This window comes from Rattus norvegicus, chromosome 9 (genome assembly GCF_021556685.1).
Source record: "Rattus norvegicus strain SHRSP/BbbUtx chromosome 9, alternate assembly SHRSP_T2T, whole genome shotgun sequence".
NCBI classification, from domain to species: Eukaryota; Metazoa; Chordata; class Mammalia; order Rodentia; family Muridae; genus Rattus; species Rattus norvegicus.
Genome location: NC_141542.1, coordinates 94,441,320 through 94,457,500, shown reverse-complemented (window position 1 = coordinate 94,457,500; position 16,181 = coordinate 94,441,320).

Here is a 16,181-nt window from a genome sequence, read left to right as displayed (position 1 = left end):
AGATTGTATTTAAGGAAATGAATAGGTACACTGGTAGAGGAAGGCAGGAAATGTGGAGCAGGTATGCACTCAGTATTTCCCAACTTTATTGTGCATGTGGATTTCCCAGGGTTTTATTAAGACTTAGACTCTGATTTAATGTATGAAATGGGCTGAAAGTTTGCATTAAGGAAAAAAGACCCAAACCTCGGATGGCACGCAAACCTCGGATGGCACGCCCTTCTTCACCCACCCTAGTAGGAGTGGCTTTTCTAGAACAAATCTTGAGGACCCTGATAAAAGGATAGGCAGAGGACAGGCTTCCTGGTAGGGCAGTGTAGGAAGCATAAAGAGGAGACTCTGGATCACACTGCGGAGTCTAGAGTACCCAGGTAGGAGTCAGGACTTCATCTGTGAGGTTCATGTTAAAGATGAGTTTCTGTCAGTCACATAGATGGAGCCCCACCAAGCTTACTACCACACTGTCTGGTCAGGGCATATGCGGAGAAGATGCTGGTACCACACAGCAGAGAAGATCTAGACTTAGATGAAAATGGATCAAAGAAATAGGACTCCAATAATCCTATCACTCCTCAATGAGCTCCCATTGATAGGAAGGGAAAGACAAGCAGAATCAATGCCTAAACAGAAAGTGGGGGATTTTTTTTTTGTCTCATGTAGGATTTCATCAGGGAAGAGAAATTCTGTCAAAAACTCCAGCAGGAGTGAGTATCTGTGACAGGGATTCACATGCACGCTCTGCCCCAGAGTTTGAGATTTTAAAATCAAACCCAAGAGTCTTCAATGAGTATATATGTTTATCTCTTGAGGGCAAGATGAAAACAGGAAAAGATGAGCTGAATTTTGGGGAATTTTATGAGAAGGGCCACATAAGAGCTGGAAGGAACTGGGGAAACACTGGGAAGAAGAAGAAGCACTGGGAATAGTCCTTGTCCTTATGGGCAGATGCTGTGTGATGAGGGGACACTGGCAATTGTCACCATCATCAGTTTCTACCACTCTGCAACCCTTCTTCCACCAAAGCTCTCTGTTGGACCACAGTTTTGAGGGTTGGTGGTCGAATGTATCCACCTGGGGAAGGATTGCATCTCCATGTGTGGAGGGGAGAAAAGTGACAAGAAGGCACCATGGCAGGAGGAAAGTCCATGGCCTGACATGAGTACGGTGGTTCTCTGGGGGAACATGTAGTGCACCATTGCCAGGCATCTTTGGGAGCAGGTGTCACGAGTGAAAAGAAAGTGTCCCTCTGTTACTCCTTAGAGTGCAGAAACTGAGTCCTGGGCACATGGAGGTAAGTTCCGAAGGACCCAGGCTTTCTTGGTGCTCGGTGTGCCCTTCTTTCATTCAGTCAAGGTGAATGAGTGTTAAACGTGGAGGCTCTGTACAACACACCTTGCTGTGAGTGGGTGGGAACCTGGCTCTTATATTCATTGACATTAGCTTTGAGCTTACGTCAATGCTTTGGTGCATAAGGTGACATTCTTCTGTTTACAGAATTCCATATGTCCTAAATATGAGAACGCTCCCAATGCATAACATGGGCAGTTCCACACATAAATACTAGGTGGCAGCCCAACACTGCCTTTGGGTAACGGAGGCGTCTTGTCTCATTCTCTGCCCGGCACTTTAATGGAAAATTTTAGACGTTTTAAGAAGGGCTTCAGTGGGGGAGGTTTACAGAAATAGGGAAATGATGCTGATGACACATTTGTTAACTGCCTTTCTCCAAACCACTTTTTAAATTACAAATTATACTTGCAATTTAATGAGATGGCAGAAACTTAAGGCAACTGAAAAATAAGCAGAGGATGTAAACAGTTATTTTATAGGGGTAATGCATGAGGCAATGGCCATATGCAGTGTTTAACTTCTTGGGAGAAGAGAAATTAAAATTATGTATGTATGATTTTATCGCCCCTTGGTCTGATAGAAACATTTCTCTGACTTCTAACCCAGAGAAAAAGGAGAGACATGGTTAAAGATCTATGCACAAGTATCCTCGATGATTTATTTATGGTGATCTAAAGGCATTAGTTCTTAAAGAAGATGCTATTTCCTACAGTAGAATATTACACATTCTTAATTGATTTGACTTTTATGTTTTAGTCAGTCTTTCACAAAATTACATGCATTATGGCCAGTTAATGTAAAAAATGCTGACACACGGTTTGTAAAAGCAGACAAAGAAGAGGGGCAGTTTGCCTCTGTGGAGATGGGGAGAGATGGGATTTGTGTAGATTTTAGTCATTAGGAGAAATGACAGGATAGAAATTTCTACTATCAGGCCACCGCTTGGCTGGCACAAAGCAGAATCATGATCAAATGGATCACTGTGGTCACACAGTGATGAATCTTCAGGAGCATTACAGTACAGGAACCCAGGTCTTTTTCTTGGACCATTGTTTTTTTTGGAGTCCTATGAATGTATGGGGACCCCAGTGTGACACTCAGTGGTACTATTACTCTGTGACAATTAAAAAGGAAAATAATTCGGTAAAATAGAAAGAACCCTCTCCTTCCCGAGTGATACAGAAATATCTGTACCCACTTTGCTCTATTCACAAATGTATTAATCTGCTCTTAATTTCTTTCTTAGCACATTCTTACATAACATGTAATATCTTTTGTGGAAAGCAGAGAATTGTAGCTGGCTGAGCTTTTTGCTTTAAGCAAAGACATGAATGAACAAGACAAGGAAAAACTGATAGTGTTGTTTGACCAAGAGTTTGCTTGTTGTATTCCTTTAGAAACACATGAATCAAGTGTTTGATTCATTTCTTTTCTGTCCTCATTGAGTCAGTTGTCCATTGCTCTCATTATGGAAATAGTGGATAAAAACAAAGGAAGCCTTTTCATCATGGCTGGGCACTTCAGATAAAAATTTATAGAATCCAATCTTGGAATCTAGTACCAAATAAAAGCTTAAAAGGTTTTTAATTTAGGTGAGTATATTTTTAAATAATAGTCTGGTATAGTCCCTTATTACAAACATCAAAATCTATATAGTCAGAGTCCTGGTCTTTTTGCTTCACCCATCAGCCAAGCAACTTACAAAATGGATGGAGAACTAGCCTCTTCATCGACTACGTGATTCCAGCCTTTCTAGTATTTTTAAATTATTAAAATATTTTACTTTTTCAAGTTAAGAAATTCTTACAGGCGTATGTGTCAAGCATATTACTTCACCCCTTTGTCTTCCTTCTTTAGCAATTTGCATTTTTATTTTTAACACGAAAAATACAAAGTTACATCAAAATACTAGTTAACGGCATTCTCCTTTTTCCTAGGGTCCTGAACTTTGACAATGACATTGCTAAGTTCTTTCTTAAAATTTTATTCCGATTAGGAAAATATGTTGTTTTTCTATATTCACTGAGATATCCTACTTCCAAGCTTCCATTGAGGTGGGGATAGAAGCACAGGAAATGAAGTTCTACCCTTTGTGTGAAATGACAGTGCTGTTGACCTATTACAATAATTTCCATGGAGAATCCTGTATCTGATGGGAGTGGATACAGTGACAACTGTCCCCACTGAGTTTTCTTACTTCAGAAGGTGCTGGAATGTTTGAGCACTTTGCATGTTTTGCAGAACAGGTTAAAACCTTCCTGAATGAGATCGACCAAACAATAGATTTTATTATAATAAAATTCAAAGGAAACATCTACTATTATTTATTAATTTAAAAATGCATATTCTTGACCTAAATTGTCTAGTCTGCCTTTTATCATGAGACACAAAAAAAAGAACATAAATTTTAGCAACTCCAATCTTGGAGCTTTCTGGAACATTGAGAAAGGTAGTTCTTTTTGTTTTGTTCACAGTTCTATTTTGGGAGTACATTTGAGAGCGTTGTAATACATATCTGCATGGTCTGTAGAGGGTTACGGTGTCTCTATTTTTACTTGAATTTTCTTGGTCATTAAATCTGTGCAGGATTTTTTCAGTGTGAGTGGCCTGGGTCGTCTTTCATTTAGGTCAGAAGCATAGACAATGACTTGAGTTTGGCTTCCTGGTGTCTCAGTAACATCTGAATCCGTGAAAACCTACAGGAACCTTTTGATCTGTCAAATACCCCCAAAACTCAGCCCAAGGCCAGTGGCTGAGCTGCAACAGAGACTAGGGTCTCTTCCCTGACTGAAGGGTACAGATGTTTTACTACATCATTTTTACCTTGCAGGTCTAGATTCACTTCAGCAATGTGCTGAGGGCTTGCCTTTAGGTATGGGCTCACTATGGACACTCATGTTCGCTTTCCAGAGCCCCTGAAGCCCCTCCCAGCCCTTTCTCTTCCCTACTCCCTTCCAACAGGTGACAATGAAGTTGCCTAGTTACTAATTAAAAACAACCAAACTCATTCCAGATTTTAGAAGAAAAATTTTCCATTTTTTTCCTCACATTTATGATAATGTTGGTTAGAGGTTTGTCATGTATATAGCTTTTATTCATTAATTCATGGCTTTTATTGGGTAGTCCAGGCTGGCATCAAACTCACAAAGTAGCTGAGAATGATTTTTGATTCTCTTGCCTCTGTCTCCCAACAGCTGGAGCTGAAGACATGAGCTATCCCAGCAGGTTTATACAGTGCTGGGAATCAAACCTAGGGCTCTGCACATACTGGGCAAGCAGTCTACCCAACTGAGCCACACACCTGGCCCTGCTATTAACTCTTCTTTATAGCTTTGATGGAATTCAACGATAAAGTTCATTCTTGGCTTTTCTTTCTTAGAACATTTTTCTATGGCTGCTTCAATCTGCTTGATGGCTATGCATTTCTTATATTGTTCCTATATCCTTTTGATTTAATGTGGGTAGGTCATTTGTGTCTCTAGGAACTTATGAATTTCTACAGTATTTTTTTTAGTTATTTGGAATATAAGTGTTTAAAGTACCCCTTAATGATTATTTGGATTTCTTTGTCTTTCTTTTGGTTAATTTGGCTAGGAGATTGTCAATTTTATTTTATTATTATTTTTTAAAGAACCATTTCTTTGTTTGATTCTGATTGACTAAAGAACTCTTCTTCAGTCTTCATTTTGTCCAGTTTCTTCCTCATCATTGTTATTTCTTGTCCTACACTGTTTCAGGGTTTGGTTTAGTCTTATTGTCTAGGATTTTGAGATGCATCATGAAGTTATTTAAGATCTTTCTGGTTTTTTTAAACTATAAACTTTCATATCTATAAACCTTCCTTTTAGAATTGCTCTAGCTGTATCTTAACAAGGTTGGTAAGTTACATTTTTATTTTTTTGTGTGTGTCTAACAGCCTTTTACTTTCCTCTCTGATTTCCTCAATGACTCAATAGCCATTCAAGAGTATACTCTTCAAAATTGGACATTGAACTGCCTGAGGATCCAGCTATACCTCTCTTGGGCATATACCCAAAAGATGCCTCAACATATAAAAGAGACACGTGCTCCACTATGTTCATCGCAGCCTTATTTATAATAGCCAGAAACTGGAAAGAACCCAGATGCCCTTCAACAGAGGAATGGATACAGAAAATGTGGTACATCTACACAATGGAATATTACTCAGCTATCAAAAACAACGAGTTTATGAAATTCGTAGGCAAATGGTTGGAACTGGAAAATATCATCCTGAGTGAGCTAACCCAATCACAGAAAGACATACATGGTATGCACTCATTGATAAGTGGCTATTAGCCCAAATGCTTGAATTACCCTAGATCCCTAGAACAAACGAAACTCAAGACGGATGATCAAAATGAGAATGCTTCACTCCTTCTTTAAATGAGGAAAAAGAATACCCTTGGCAGGGAAGGGAGAGGCAAAGATTAAAACAGAGACTGAAGGAACACCCATTCAGAGCCTGCCCCACATGTGGCCCATACATATACAGCCACCCAATTAGACAAGATGGATGAAGCAAAGAAGTGCAGACCGACAGGAGCCGGATGTAGATCGCTCCTGAGAGACACAGCCAGAATACAGCAAATACAGAGGCGAATGCCAGCAGCAAACCACTGAACTGAGAATAGGTCCCCTGTTGAAGGAATCAGAGAAAGAACTGGAAGAGCTTGAAGGGGCTCGAGACCCCAAAAGTACAACAATGCCAAGCAACCAGAGCTTCCAGGGACTAAGCCACTACCTAAAGACTATACATGGACTGAGCCTGGACTCTGACCTCATAGGTATCAATGAATATCCTAGTAAGAGCACCAGTGGAAGGGGAAGCCCTGGGTCCTGCTAAGACTGAACCCCCAGTGAACTAGACTATGGGGGGAGGGCGGCAATGGGGGGAGGGTTGGGAGGGGAACACCCATAAGGAAGGGGAGGGGGGAGGGGGATGTTTGCCCGGAAACCGGGAAAGGGAATAACACTTGAAATGTATATAAGAAATACTCAAGTTAATAAAAAAAAAAAAAAGAGTATACGCTTCAGTTTCATCTGTATAGTTTGTGGGGTTTTTTTGTTTGCTATTAGCTTCTAGAGAGCTATAATAAATACTATAAAATGATAACATATAAGAAGCTCTTTTGAAATTTTGCATTTAGTAAGATTTGATTTGTGACCTAGAATGTAGTCTTTTAGAGTAGATTCCGTGGGATGCTAAGAAAAAAAAATGCATGTCTTATTTCTTTCAAATGGAATCTTCTATAGCTTTGTGTTCTGTTCATTTGTCCTATAGTGTATTTTAAGCTGAGTTTTACTTTTTTATTTTTTGGTTTGGATGACTTATGAAGATATGAGTATGAGGTATTAAAATCATGAACTATTATTATATTGTGACTTATCTGACCTTTGGTGTTTAATAGTGTGTTTTTTTTTAAGATTGGGATCACCAATGTTTGTTGTTTGTACATTCACAACTGTAATGCATTCTGGACAAATCATTCCATGTTTTTAATGTGTAGAGATGAGCCTTACCTCTTTGGACTAATTTGGATTTAAAGTCTACCAAAAATCTGTGTCAGCTCTTTGTGCCTTCCTTTTTATTGACAGATTGTATTTCACCCCTTGACTTCCTATCTGTGAGTATCTTTACCCACAAAGTGTGTATTTTGGAGATAGGACCCACTTGGACCTCGTTCTTAATTCAGTCACAAAATCTATAAAGCTCTGTTAGTAGGCTCATGAAATGTACGGCTACACCTCTATTGAACTTTTTCTATTCCTATAGTTTCCTGGTTGGTTGGATTATCACCTGCTCATTACTTTCTTCTCTGTTAGTAAAAGGGGTTTGCTGGTTTACTCTGTTAGGCATTATAGATTCCTTCTTAGCTCCCCTTTGTTTGTTTATTTTATTGTGCTATGACTTTTAGTCTTTATTATGCTCTCAGGATTGAGACATTTTTGCTCTTCTGTGTATAATATTCCTTGAATTCTGCAGTGCTGGCTTGTGGTGTGTGTGTGTGTGTGTGTGTGTGTGTGTGTGTGTGTGTGTCTGTGTGTGTGTGTCTGTGTGTGTGTGATGAATTAGTTCTCTTAATTTCTGCTTGTCTTGAAATGTCCTAACATCTCCATCAGTTTGAAAATATAGCCTGCCTAGATAGAGCTGTCTTGGTTGACAGTTATTTACTTTCAGGGCTTTAAATATTTCATGCTTTCCTGGTTTTGAGGATTGGTGAGAAATCTGTTGTGCCTGTCTTTATAGGTGATTTTGTGTTTTTCCTTATACATCTTAATATTGCTTCTCTCTTTTGTATCTTTTAACTTGACTGTAATATTCTATAGAGAAGTTCTTTTCTAGTCCTGTATATTTGGGATTTTAAATTCCTTTGGCATTGGAATGTTTATTTATTTCTCTGGATTTGGATAAATTTCTGCTATGATTTTATTGAATGGATTTTTTAAAAAAAAAGTTTCTTTCCCATTTATCTTAGTTTCTTATTCTGTGGATTCTTAGGTTTGGGTTTGTATCCTGGAATGTTTTGATACTGTGGGCTGATGTGGCCTGATGAGAGTCTGTTCAGTTATTCCATGTCGGTCCTGAGGATTGAACTCAGATCATCAGTCTTGGTGGCAAACTCCTTTATCATTTAGGGCATCTCACCAGCCCAATTCACGTTGTCTTTAATATTTAATTTTTAATTCCTTTCAAAATTCCTGTTTCCTTGATGAATTTTCCTCAGTGTTGCTGGTTTATCTATTCATACTGCTGATTTCATCTTCAGAGTACTCTCTTTCCACCGTCTGTGGCTGGTTATATCCTTTTTCTGTTGCTGTGGTAAAATGCCCTGTAAAAGTAATGTAAGGGAAATGTTCTTACTTTGTTGTTGTCATTTTTCTTTGTTTTGTTTTTGTTTTCAGCTTATGATTCAAGGGTACAGCCCATGATGCTGAGAATAGGCCAGGGGCAGGAATTTGAAGTGGTTGGTCACCTTGTATTCTGTCACAGAGAATGATGGCTGTGCAGGCTCAGTTTTCTTTTTCCATTTTATTCAGCCCAGAAATCCACCCACACAGTGGCACCATCCATGGTTCAGGTTACCTCAATTAACCTAATCTAGATAATCTCTCACAGTCCTTCCTCTTGGGCAACACTAGGTGCTGTCAGATTGACAATCTATACCAGCTATCACAGGAATCCTGGGTTGAACAGATCTGCTCGTGTGTGTCTTTCATCAGTAAGTTTTGCTCACAACCTTTTGAGTCATCATCTGGACTCATATTGTTTCCATGTCTGGATTCAGTGGCTGAGGGATTGTGATCTTTTGGAGGAACCCCGCTGTTTTGCTTTGCCATGGTTCTCGTATCCCCATGATGCAATGTGTGCCCTGTTGATTTGGATACCTGCTCTGCTTGCTCCGATTGAAAGGCTTACTCTAGGAGTCGCAGCCTCTGGTCTACTCAGGTAGAAAACAAACTGTCTTTGGAAAGTGGCTTCTGGTTTCCCTTCTCCCACTGGGGAATTTCCCAGCTGAAGTTGTGTTCAGATCATTCCTGTTTCTCCATCACCCATCTTTGTTTTTGCTCAGTTGTCCTTTCCTTACCTTTCTGTGTTTTCCAAGTTTGCTCTTGTTTTTTCCTCTTTGGAGTGCAGGCTGTGTTCTGAGCTTGCTCACATAGAGTCAGCTTCTCATCTCCATTCTTACCTAGAGGTCTCTCTTGTTATTTTGAAATTAACATCATTAATACATGTAATCAAGGCATAGGTGGGAACACAGGGAGCTGGCAAATCTTCCTTGGATATTTTTGCAGTTTTGTGCACAGGGTTAGCTCTTTAAGAAGACTGCTTTCCCTCAAGACACTCACTTGTTTATGAAACATCTAGCGACATCTCTAAAAGAAAGCACTCCTTCTCGGTCTTCATCTGCAAACCATTCTTCACTGCCAGGAAAGAGGATGTGTACTCATCAATCCAGTCATCAGTGGAGCCATTTAGTGTCTAATCTGGGGTCCTGCCCTGCCTCAGCTTGCCAGACATATTCTCTTTTAAACTATATTTTCTGTGTATGTGACACTCTACTCCATGCCACGTCAGCATCTGTCTTAGTATATTAAAAAATTACTTTGTCATCTCAAATCCTAAAATAAACCCGACCTTCCATGCTTTTGTCTGAATCACTTTATGCTCCTGGTGTGATGACATGGAGACACGTGTAGGACAGAAAAACGGCACATATCCTCAGCTTTGAATTCCGGGGAATCCTTATTTATCTGTAAGCTTGTAAACTGAGGCAGGATTGGGTATAGGGGCAGAAGGGGAGGGAAGTGATGGTCCAAGTTAGAGCAGAGGTAGAGAGAACTACAAAACCCATTTTCAGTAAAAAATACAGAAGCCAGGTCAAGACCTTTGCTTATTGCCAGGACAGACGGACACATTCGTGGCGTCTCTTCTTACTCTCGCGTTCCTTCAGGCTGCAGGCAGACTTCTGAGCCCCCATGTGCACATGCACAGGAGTGTGTTTGCTTGTGCATGTGCCTTTAAAAGCAGCATTAGGAATCCATTTGCCAATCTAGGTCTTAAGGGATGGAGAAGAAAGTGCCTTTTTTTTTAGACCATTCTTTCCATAGTAAGTAGCCTCCCAGATCTGCTTAGGGAAAAAAACGATTTCTCCTCCTTGATTTGGCAACTGGTGGTTTACATGTTTACACGGCTTATTCACCACAGCAACTCTACCAGGCTAAGGTTGACTCTTGCCGTTTGCTAGGTGATCAAACAAAACTTGCCTTTCATCCACCCAGCTGGACAGCAACAGAGGTAGAATTTAGAGCCTCTGGATACTCCCATCATGCTCTGCTGCTTCTTTAGCAGCTTTAGAGGGCATTTTAACTCGACTCTACAATTTCTTTTTAGGGCTTCCTAGCTCCTAGGCACCATGCTAGATGTAGGAGAGTATGTGAAGATGGATATAATACGTTTCCTGCTGGCTCCCAGGCCAGGATCCTTCCCCTTGCATTCCGCCCAAAGCAGCATGCAAGTAGGTTAGTAAGCATTCAGTTACATTTTGGGGGCAATTCATCTTGAGTAGCCCAGAGTTAAAGCTTTCTAATTTAGCATGAGTGGTTGTGAACAAGGCAACAATGTCTGCACTAAGAACACAGCAGAAGTAATAAAAAGAATTGGCACCTGAACAGAAAAGATGAACCGGCATTCCTGCAGGTCCTTTGTCTCAGTCATTTGATAGAAAGAAAGAAATCACTCCATAAATCAGGTGAAGCTGGTCTTATTCTGCCATTCACACAGCATGGAATTACTTACTTAGACTGATAAATGGATGCCTTTGCTAGAGTCCTGTCACCAAGTCTTACATAACTTACAGTGCAATTATTACTCATGTCCTAGGAAGGACTTATTTATTTTAGCGTCTATCATCTTTCCCATCCCAAAACATGTCTTTTATGTATTTGTTTTTGAGAACTGTTTTTGAGTAGATACCAGCATAGGGAGAGGCCTTTCCCACAATTGTAACTAGGATTTTTATTTTGAAGGTGAATGATATGAGAAAATGCACTGATTTTTTTTTTTCTGATTTTGTTGCCAGGGCCAAATGAAAGTAGCAACTGCATATCTTATTATAAAATTAAGGCTGAAGATATGGTTGTAATCCAAGAAGTACTAAGGCTAGACTATATGAAATGTACAAGCCTTAAATATGTTAGTACGCAGCAGGTCTACTAAGTCTAGCTTAATTGTGAGAATCCAAAGAGGGCAGGTATCACCTATTCATGTATAGAATATTGATATAGACACACATATGTGTGCACGGATGTATACATACATACAACTTATTTTTAAAACTCAGATAGTATTTTTGTGCTTCTGACTTTTTGAGATGGGGTCTTAATGTCACCCAGAATGACCTCAAACACCCTCATAGTTAAGGTCGGCCTTCCACTCTTGATCATTCCCACCCCAGTGGTGGGATTCTAGGCCTGTCCCATCATGCTCAGTTCAAATTCTATTTACAAAAACCCTTTGAAAGGGTAGAGCATGACATGGGATCTCCAGTTGACTCCGCGTGTCCTGTAATCTAAATGAGTGTCTCTGGAGGGACAGATCTGAATTTTAGCAGTGGTATATAACAAGTCATGGAGCACAACTCCAAGTCGTTTTTAGGACCCTCAAAGGTTTGCGTGGAATTGAAACTTAATATATGCCAGGCATTTTCTTTTATATTTTAACATGTGCACTTTTCCTTCTTCAGTTTATGTGTTAACTTTAAATCTTAGGTGAGTAGAAACTTGTTATTGAGTAATCACTGCTTTTTTTTTTTTTTTTTGTAATGCAGCCTGGAATTATCCAACATTTAGTCTTAAAGCAAAAAGTAAAATTTCCACATGAACAGTGAATTAGTAATGCCCACGTAGCTTGCAACCCTCGACAGGCAAATTCCTATCAGTTTGAAACTCAAAAGACTTTTGATGCCTTTATGCATAAAATGTGTTTTATATCTTTGCTAAATAACAAGGCAACATAATTTTTTTGAGAAGACTCTAGGTTTTTCTTTCATCTTTTTCTATTTCCAATGGTATTGTAGTTTAGAAAGTCTCACTAATGGGATTTCCCCCATATTTATAACAAACGAGAGCTCCTTAGAAAAGGAAAACTTGGTTTACAATAAAACCCACGCCAATCCTCATTGCATACCATTTTGCTAATTTCTTAAAGGAACCGCTCTTTTGCCTTTCCTTGCTCTTAATTCTATCTCCATCTGGAACAGTTTGGAAACAATCACTGAAGAAGACAATTAGACAAGACCGAGACTCATATGTCAACTTTGTTTATCTATCGTATTAGTTACCTTGCCAGTTGTCCCTGTGAAGTACCTTACTAAAGCAACTAAAGGAAGAAAGAATTCATTTGATCCATAGTTCGAGGGCGCGGTCCATCCTGGTGCAGAAGGAATGGTGGCAAGAGCTTGAGGAGGCTCCCCGCACTGTATTCGTAGTCATAGAACATGAACGTACAAGGGGAAGGGACATGGTCCAGGTATGGCAGCATTAATATATTATTGTCCTCAATATGTCTAAGTTGAGACGTACTTTTCTTTTGCCTGTGTGGATATTTTCGTTATCTTCTCAAATTTCTCTGATTGTATCCTGCTCTTCATCCCAGCTCTGTGCTCCTCCTGCCAATCACGACTGCAGCACTCAGCTGTTTTCTTACCTTTGCTTTGAAAACTTACTTATAGAAAAGTGTCTTTTTAATTTGATAAGCTTGTTGGGTTTAGAGCAACATAAAGGGCAAAGAGTGGGGCGGAAGCTTCTGCTGTTTCAAGTCGGTCTTACTGTCATTAGTGTTCAGACAGACTGGTCTGAACCATCTTTCTACCTTAGCCACCAAATAATGGGATCACAGGCATATATTTATGAAGTGTTGCGAAGTTACTTTAGGGCCTTTATGTGCATCTTTAGTATATAACAGCTGTGGGGTGCACAGTACCTAAATGAGTGCTTGAACGAAGTCACATTTGTTATTAACACTGTTCAGGTTTGAGTAAAAACACTTTTCTATAAAGTGAAAAGTCTCTTGAAAGAGAGGCTAATTTTACCATTTAGGGGAAAAAGGTTTTTCTGAAACTAGGTTTGATGGAAATACAGCTAGACACAAAGAAATGAAAATAAGATTTAAATATGTTTCTTGCAAATACAGAAAGTTCTTAAATTTTATAAAACCGGAAACACATTCAATTAAAAAGATGTGCTGTTACCTTACCCGACACCCACACCCACATGTTTATCCACTCTGTCTTTATTGTATATATTTGAAAGCTTTTTATAAGAATGGATCATAAATATGCCTGCTAGAAATCATATTTTAGCCCTTAGTGTATACGTCGGAAGGAAAATAAAGTAACACAATAGAATACAGTAAAATAAAATGCAAAAGTAAAAGACCATTCCTAGACCTCATTCTCATCCAGAGCCTCTCCTCACTGGACCAGTTGCCTGTGGCTGTAGCCACACATATACCCCCTCACTCTCCACCTTGCCAATCAGAGGGGTTTTTTTCGTTCTGCAGAACATCTTAAATGAATGTTCCTGGGGCTGGTGAGATGGCTCAGTGGGTAGGACTACCTGCTGTGCACGCATGAAGACCTGAGTTCTAATCATCAGCACCCAGAGAAAAAGCTTTGCATGGATGTGTATGCCTACAACCCCAACATTATGGGACAGACAGGAGAATCTCAGGAGCTTGCTGGCCATCAGCGTGGCCAAAACAGGAGGTGTCTGGTTCAATGAGAGGCCCCTGTCTCAAGGAAATAATGTAGAAAGTAACATCAATATTCTTCTCTTGCCTCTGCATCCTTGTATAGAGATACACATACATGCAACACACACACACAAACATACACACACATGCACACACACATACACACACACATACACATACACACATACACACACATACACACACACACATTTCAAATAAAGAATCATAGAATTTTTTAGTACTGCTTTGATATCATTAGAAATACCTTATCTTCCTTATTATGTTTTAAACATTTTGACATATAAAAATTGTACATATTTCTTGGAATCCAGGGTGATAATTTAATACACAATGTAGTGTGTAATGATTAAGGTAATTAGCATTAACACCTCCTTAAACAGCACATTTTTAAATGCGGGTAACTTGAACTCTTCCAGTTCTTTGTAAAGTGAATTGCTATAAACTATAATTACCCCACTATACTATAGGTCATTTACTAACTCTTCCTACCTGACTATATTTTGCTACTTGTTGTACAACTTAAAAACAAAACAAAACAAAACAAAACAAAACAAAACAAAACAAAACAAAACAAAACCAGCTCTCTGCAACCTGTTAAAGGAGCCAGGAATACCTTTAGGGGGCAAACTCCTTTGGTATTTTAAATATATCCTTCCCTTTTACTTAATCTAAAACTTTGGGCAAGGTTGTGGGTGGGGTAAAAGTGGGCATGCCCAGAGGTATTTCTGTCTGCTTTCCCACCTGCCACACTGTTCACATGAATTGATCATCCCTGGAAGCAGTTTTGCCCACTGGCTTAGCTCTGAATATATGTTCTATGTATGACCTTCAGAGTCGTTCCTTCCTAAATGGGGCATTACATTGATCATTCTTGGGAAAGCACATCTTAAACTGAATCTGCTGAAAATGGGCATTCTCCCACAGTGCGTATGTATATATATGTATATATGTATACACACACACATACACACACACATATATATGTATACATACATATATATACATATACATATACATATATATATATATATATATATATATATATATATGATCTCTGGGGAGGACATTGTTTTGGGAATTTCTTCTGTGATCTCCCTACTTGCTGCTGCTGGTAATAAGTCTTTATTCTTTTATCTCTTGGCTGACTTTTGTTGTGGTGGTGGAGGCTTTGTGCTCACCAATTAGCCCTGACCCATTCCATTTGGCTAACCATCCATCTCCATATCCTTTATTGCCAGTTGCTAACCACCATATTATCTTTCAGGCTTTAACACATGAATGAAACCATGCAGCATTTGTCTTTCTGTGTCTTAGCATCACGACCTCCACTGCCAGCCATGTGCAACTTTCTTTGTTTTTTTTTTTTTAACTAGATAATATTTTAGTTTGCATATGTCCTACGTTTTCTTCGTTCACTCATCACTGGCTGACAGACAGCTCTGTGGATCAATTTCTCAGCTCTGACGAACAGTACCGCAGTGAACATGGGAATGTGAGTAACTCTGTCACTTCCTTCATGGCGATGGCGGATGATGGCTCTAGTTTCAGTTTCTGAGGTTCTTCTCTACGTTTTTGAGAATGACTGTGAATTTCCATTCCTACCAGCAGTATATAAAAGTCACCCTTTCTTAATTATTTTGTGGTTATAGCTATTAAAGTAGAACCTCACTGTGGTTTTAATTTGAATCTCCTTTATGGCGAATGATGTTGGAAATTTTTAGTATACCCATCAACCATTTATATATGTATTTTTGAAAGATCTTTGTTGTATCACTTTCCATTTATGTTACTTTTTTATGCCATTGAGTTTTTTGAGATTTTATTAAGATCTGGGTTTTCCTTTCTTGTTGAATGTGCAGTCTATCTGTCTGTCTATCTATCCATCCATCCATCTATCCATCCATCCACCATTTATCTGTCTGTCTATCTATCTATCCATCCGTCCATCTACTATCTATCTGTCTGTCTATCTATCTATCTATCTATCTATCTATCTATCTATCTACCTATCTTTTTTTTTGAGACAGGGTTTCTTTTTGTAGCCCTAGAACTCTTTGTCCTAGAACTGGCTTTGTAGACCAGGCTGGCTTTGAACTCACACAGAACTGCCTGCTTCTGCCTCCTGAGTACTGGGACTAAAAGCATACCCCTCCCTCTTACTGCCTGACATACAATTTGTTTTTTATTTTTAAAATTGTATGTTATGATAAATTAATACATATAAATCATTAACATATAAAACTTAACATGTATAAAACAATATAAAATCATTAAACCAGAATAATGGGGACCTTCTCATCTTGTTCTTAATGAAATGTATTAAAAACTTGATGTCAGCTCCAGTCACTCTACTATACCACAGAGTACTAGAACTTTCCTCCTATCTGACTAACATGCCTGTGCTTACTTCACTGTACCAGAAGGTGTCAACAAAATATTCTCATACAACAAAATGAGCTCCTCTATCTTCCTCAAATGAACCCAAATATGGTTTGTTTGATAAAACACTGAGAGCTTGTGACTATGCAGTTGTGTC